Here is a 6,804-nt window from a genome sequence, read left to right as displayed (position 1 = left end):
GATGGAGAGCAGCCACAACTTCTGGATGCAAGTCATTCCACTGATTAATTGTTCTGTCAGGAAATTTCTCCTTAACTCTAGGTTGGAGCTCTCCTTGGTAAGTTTCCAGTCCATTTGTTAATTTGATCCATTGGTTTGTTTTCTTGGCTATCCCTGATATTGTTGTGTCTCGTCCGATCTCACCACCACAGCCAGGGTCTGCTTATCTGCTTCCGAACGCTGAAGAATGTCCTAGCATGCCTCCCGGCCCCAGCCCTGGCTCCATGCCCAGACAGGCTGAGGAGGGGGCATCTCCCAGCCCCAGCCCTGGCTCCATGCCCAGACAGGCTGAAGAAGAGCAAGTCTCTCCAGCCCCCAGCTCTGGCTCCATGCCCAGGCAAACGGAGCAACTAAACCTCTCCCCCTCCTCCACAGCATGTGAGCCAGAGGAAGGTCAATTACCAACAGCTGCCGATTGGAGTGACCCTCGCGTCAGAAGACTTGATAGGCGGAGGCAACAGAAGGAAGGGAGGGGCAGGCCTGGATAAGTGCTGAGTCATGGAGCCACACTCCATGGCCTATATAAAGGATCTGCTTTCTGGCATTCTCTGAGTCAGGCAAAGTCTAAACATATCTTGCTGAAGTCACTTTCTGGTCTCCTGCCGGCCCTGAGGACTTTGCTAGGACTTTGGCAGAGCTGCAGAGGCACACCTGATTCGGATTTCCCTGACCCGGCCGTCAGCGGAGGAATGGGACACGATAGATATTCTCCAAAACTGTCAATACTCTTCCTCTGCTGTTTCATCAATGTCAAACTTTTACTCCTGTAGAGTATCATGCTGAACACCATCACTTGCATATTCTGGTCTTTGTAGGCTGAGACACATCATGGCACCTGAATGTCTTTCCAAGGCCTTCATGGTTCCTCCACCAAGTGATGTCTATGGTAGTGTTGGCAAACCTTTGGCGTTCTCGCGTGCCGGACTCCATGCCGGAAGCGGCATGCGAAACCGTCCCACGACGAATGTGCGGCCTCGCCGGCTCCTCTTCCATGTTCCTGTGCTCAAACGTGCCAGTCAGATGGCCTTTGCGCACGTGGGGGCAGTGGATCCCGGAAGAACGGCAGTCCATTGCGCATGCGCAAGCCGGCACCCAAACACCCGATGAACAACTGGCCATTGCACTTGCACGTAAGGTCAACCTGGAAGGTCGGGTGCTGGCTCGCACATGCGCGATGGACTGCCATTCTTCCGGGGTCCACCATGCCTGCATGTGCGACGGCCGGCTGACCAGCACGCATTTGAGCACAGAAATGCAGAAGAGGAGCTGGTGAGGTTGCACATTCATCACAGGATGGTTTTGCGTGCCACTTCCGGCACGCATGCCTTAGGTTCGCTGACACTGGTCTATGGTGTAATTTTTGACTGCTTGTTCCTTTAAAAGATAAAGGTAAAAGCTCCCCTCGCACATATGTGCTAGTCATTCCCAACTCTAGGGGGCGGTGCTCATCTCCATTTTAAAGCTGAAGGGCCAGCGCTGTCTGAAGACGTCTCCATGGTCATGTGGCCGGCATGACTAAATGCCAAAGGCGCACTGAACGCTGTTACCTACCCACCAAGGTGGTCCCTATTTTTCTACTTGCATTTTTTACATGCTTTCGAACTGCTAGGTTGGCAGAAACTGGGACAAGTAATGGTAGCTCACCCCGTTATGTGGCACTAGGGATTCAAACCGCTGAACTGCCGACCTTTTGATTGACAAGCTCAGCATCTTGGCCACTGAGCCACCACATCCCTCTTGTTTCTTTACTATTTACACCGCTTGTTCCTTTACTATTTGCTTTAATGGGTTAATTTTGGAAAATTTCAGGAATAAGTTAAAATATATTTTACCAACAGAAGACAATATGTGTAGCTCAGGATTAAACTATGAGGTCCCTGGTACTCTCTGAGCTTGATAGTTTTCTTGCAGATGTTTCATGACCCAACTAGGTAGCTTCATCAGTTCTAGAAGGGAGTATGTGGGGTTTTCTCTCTGTTTATATATAATAGATTGCCCTGTCAGTATTGGTGCCAATGTTGTTTTCTTCTTGGTTGTTCTTTGATTAGGCTGCTGTTTACTGTTTACTGTTTCATTGCTTGTCTGAACTGGCCGTTCCTTGATTGGGGTGTTGCTTACTGCTACAATAGGTTTTGCAATAAGACAATGTAAAGCAAATCATAGACTCATTGGGTTGGAAGGTCATCTAGCCCAACCCCTTGCTTGCTGCAGGATCCACCAAACCATACCTTTAACAGATGACCATCTAGCCTTTGTCTGAAGATATTGAGGGAAGAACTCGCCACTTCATGCAGCAGCTTATTCAATTGGTTGACAGCTTGTAGAATAAGGAAGGGACTTCTGTTATCCAGCTGAAACTTTTTGTCATTTTAACCCACTGAATCTGGTCCAGCCCTCTGTGGCACTACAGAAGGGGACCCACCCCTTATTCTTTATGACAGTCCTTCAGATATTTGAATTCATACCTTCCCTCTATTTATCGTTTATAGAATAGAAAGAACAGAACAGAATAGTATGAATTAGAGTAGAATAGGAATAGAATAGAATAACTTTATTGTCATTTTGAATGTGCACTAATTGTCATATATTAAAAAGAAATTTCATTGCATAAAACTCTCAAAGGGACACCACCTCCAATATACACTACATGAACATGACAAAATAAATAAATAAATACAAAATTATACATTTACCCACATATATAATATAACATGGAATCCAGTTCGGATATAAACGGCAAGAAAAAAGAATCTTGCAAATTTGCCAAACGGATGGCCTAGGGCAGGGGTCACCAACCTTTTGGACCTCAGGGACCACTAAATTCATAATTTTAAATCTCAGGGACCACTAATATGATCTGCCTAATGACCAGCTGGGTGGGCGTGGCTAGGTGGTCATGTGACTGGCTGGGTGCTGTGGTGGTCAACTTGATGTCACTCATGAGAGGTGCCTTGCCGTCCTCCATTCGCCCTTCCCCTCCCAGCCCCTCCTTGCCTGCCTGTCAGGCCCCTTAGTGCCCCAACAGGAAGCAGTTGTTGGAGCTAAGCAGCCACCACGAGAAAGAGTTGGCAAAACAGCTGGCTCAGTTCAAATTGCATCTAACCGAGAAGGAGGCTCAGCAGAAGCATCTCACTGAGGACTAGGAACATAGGTGTTGTGTCTTGCCCGCTCTCACAGCAGCTGGGGCCTTCTTATCTGCTCCCGAACACAGAGGAATGTATGCCTCCCGGCCCCAGTCCTGGCTCCATGCCCAGACAAGCTGAAGAGGAGGGGGCACCTCCCGGTCCCAGCCCTGGCTCCATGCCCAGGCAAACGGAGCAGCTAGACCCCTCCCCCTCCTCCACAGCATGTGAGCCTGAGTAAAGTTTATTTCCAACAGCTGCTGATTGGAGTGACCCTCGCATCAGAAGACTGGATAGGCGGAGGCAACAGAAGGAAGGGAGGGGCAGGCCTTAATGAGTGCTGAGTCATGGAGCCACACCCCATGGCCTATATAAAGGATCTGCTTTCTGGCAGTCTCTGAGTCAGGCAAAGTCGAACTTATCTTGCTGAAGTCACTTTCTGGTCTCCTGCCTGCTCTGAGGACTTTGCTAGGACTTTGGGCAGAGCTGCAGAAGCAAGCCTGATTCGGATTTCCCTGACCCGGCCGTCAGCGGAGGAGTGGGACACGACAATAGGCTTTCCAAACAGAGGGAAGCCCTGCAGCAGTGCAAGGCCAGGTACCGGCACCTGAAGGCTCGGTGGGCTGAGATGGTCAGCCAGTTCCAGGCCATGAGGCAGTCCCACTGGAACAAAGCCCACCAGCTCTTCGCCACCAGCGGTGCTTCCCTCCAGCCTTTGCCCAAAGCCCCACACCAGGAGGCTGTAGCAGCTCCTGAGCTGGAATTTCTGCCCCACTCTGCCCCACACAAAAAGACCCCGAAGGGGGAGACTCTCTGCAGCAACAGAAACATTCATTGCACGTATCCGGCCCAGGGGCCGTAGTTTGAGGTCCCGTGATTTAGTGCAATATTAAAAATGCAAATAATTTTTCTGTGGACCATCAAAATTTTCTCATGACCACCAGCGGTCTATACTGCTATTTTGATCTCCACATTACAGAAAAGATGAGACTAAAACATATGAAGAATGGCTGCAGGATTTGGGTTTGGCTAGTCTAGAGAAAAGAAGGACTGGGGGGCGGGTGGGACATGATAGCAATATTCCAGTATTTGAGGGGCTGCCACAAAGAGGAGGGGGTCAACTTATTTTCTAAAGCACCTGAACGCAAGACAAGAAACATGGATGGAAACTAATCAAGGAGAGAAACTATACGACAAAAGAGAGAAACTAATCAAGGAGAGAATCTATACGACAAAATCGTTCAGCTTCGGGACGGATTGGATCAAAATTGGGTAGATCCAGGCGAGGGTTCTGAGGCCCGTCTTGTTGAGTTGGTTTGGGATGACTTTGATCCCGTGACTCCCGAGGACATGGACAGGTTGCTGGGTAGGCTGAACGCCACCACATGTTTACTGGATCCGTGCCCCTCCTGATTAGTACTGGCTACTCAGGAGGTGACACGAGGCTGGCTCCAGGGGATTACAAATGCTTCTCTGCGGGAGGGGGTCTTTCCCGCGGCCTTGAAAGAGGCGGTGGTGAGACCCCTCCTCAAGAAGCCTTCCCTGGACCCAGCTGTTTTAGGGAACTACCGGCCAGTCTCCAATCTTCGCTTCACGACGAAGGTTGTAGAGAGTGTAGTGGCATGTCAGCTACCCCAGTACCTGGATGAAGCTGTCTATATAGACCCGTTCCAGTCCGGCTTCCGGCCCGGATACAGCACTGAGACAGCTTTGGTCGCACTGGTGGATGATCTCTGGAGGGCCAGGGATAGGGGTTACTCCTCTGCCCTGGTCCTATTAGACCTCTCAGCGGCTTTTGATACCATCGACCATGGTATCCTGCTGCGCCGGTTGGAGGGGTTGGGAGTGGGAGGCACCGTTTATCGGTGGTTCTCCTCCTACCTCTCTGACCGGACGCAGACGGTGTTGACAGGGGGGCAGAGATCGACTCGAAGGTGCCTCATGTGTGGGGTGCCGCAGGGGTCGATTCTCTCACCCCTCCTGTTCAACATCTATATGAAGCCGCTGGGTGAGATCATCAGTGGCTTTGGGGTGAGATACCAACTGTACGCTGATGATACTCAGCTGTACTTTTCCACCCTGGGCCACCCCAGTGAAGCTGTCGAAGTGCTGTCCCGGTGTCTGGAAGCCGTACGGGTCTGGATGGGGAGGAACAGGCTCAAACTTAATCCCTCCAAGACGGAGTGGCTGTGGATGCCGGCACCTCGGTACAGTCAGCTGCAGATGCGGCAGTCTGTCGGGGGTGAATCATTGGCCCCGATGGAGAAGGTACGCAACTTGGGCGTGCTCCTGGATGGTCGGTTGTCCTTTGAAGACCATTTGACGACCGTCTCCAGGAGAGCTTTTTATCAGGTTCGCCTGATCCGCCAGTTGCGTCCCTTCCTGGACCAGGATGCCTTATGCACAGTCACTCATGCTCTTGTTACCTCTCGCCTGGACTACTGCAATGCTCTCTACATGGGGCTCCCCTTGAAGAGCACCCGGAAACTTCAGCTAGTTCAGAATGCGGCTGCGCGGGTTATTGAGGGAGCGGTTCGGAGCTCCCACATAACACCTATCCTGCGCAGACTGCACTGGCTACCTGTTGTTTTCCGGGTGCGCTTCAAGGTATTGGTTACCACCTTTAAAGCGCTCCATGGCTTAGGACCGGGTTATCTACGGGACCGTCTACTGCCGGCCTCTATCTCCCATCATCCGGTACGTTCCCACAGAGAGGGACTCCTCAGGGTGCCGTCAGAATAGAATAGAATAGAATAGAAGAATGGAATGAAGAATAGGGTAGGATAGGGTAGGATAGGATAGGATAGGATAGGATAGGGTTTTTTCCTATCCTATCCTATCCTATCCTATCCTATCCTATCCTACCCTACCCTACCCTATCCTATCCTACTCTATTCTTCATTCCATTCTTCTATTCTATTCTATTCTATTCTATTCTATTCTATTCTATTCTATTCTATTCTATTCTATTCTATTCTATTCTATTCTATTCCTATCCCATTCCATCCTTTTTGGGTTTTTTCCTATCCTATCCTATCCTATCCTATCCTACCCTATTCTTCATTCCATTCTTCTATTCTATTCTATTCTATTCTATTCTATTCTATTCTATTCTATTCTATTCTATTCTATTCTATTCCTATCCCATTCCATCCTTTTTGGGTTTTTTCCTATCCTATCCTATCCTATCCTATCCTATCCTATCCTATCCTATCCTATCCTATCCTATCCTATCCTATCCTACCCTATCCTACCCAACTCTATTCTTCATTCTATTCTATTCTATTCTATTCTATTCTATTCTATTCTATTCTATTCTATTCTATTCTATTCTATTCTATTCCTATCCCATTCCATCCTTTTTGGGTTTTTTCCTATCCTATCCTATCCTATCCTATCCTATCCTATCCTATCCTATCCTACCCTATCCTACTCTATTCTTCATTCCATTCTTTTATTCTATTCTATTCTATTCTATTCTATTCTATTCTATTCTATTCTATTCTATTCTATTCTATTCTATTCTATTCTATTCTATTCTATTCCTATCCCATTCCATCCTTTTTGGGTTTTTTCCTATCCTATCCTATCCTATCCTATCCTATCCTATCCTACCCTATTCTTCATTCCATTCTTCTATTCT

Source organism: Ahaetulla prasina, chromosome 12 (assembly GCF_028640845.1).
Source record: "Ahaetulla prasina isolate Xishuangbanna chromosome 12, ASM2864084v1, whole genome shotgun sequence".
Taxonomy (NCBI): Eukaryota; Metazoa; Chordata; class Lepidosauria; order Squamata; family Colubridae; genus Ahaetulla; species Ahaetulla prasina.
The sequence above is the reverse complement of the archived record's forward strand: the minus strand, read 5'-3'. Positions refer to the sequence as shown.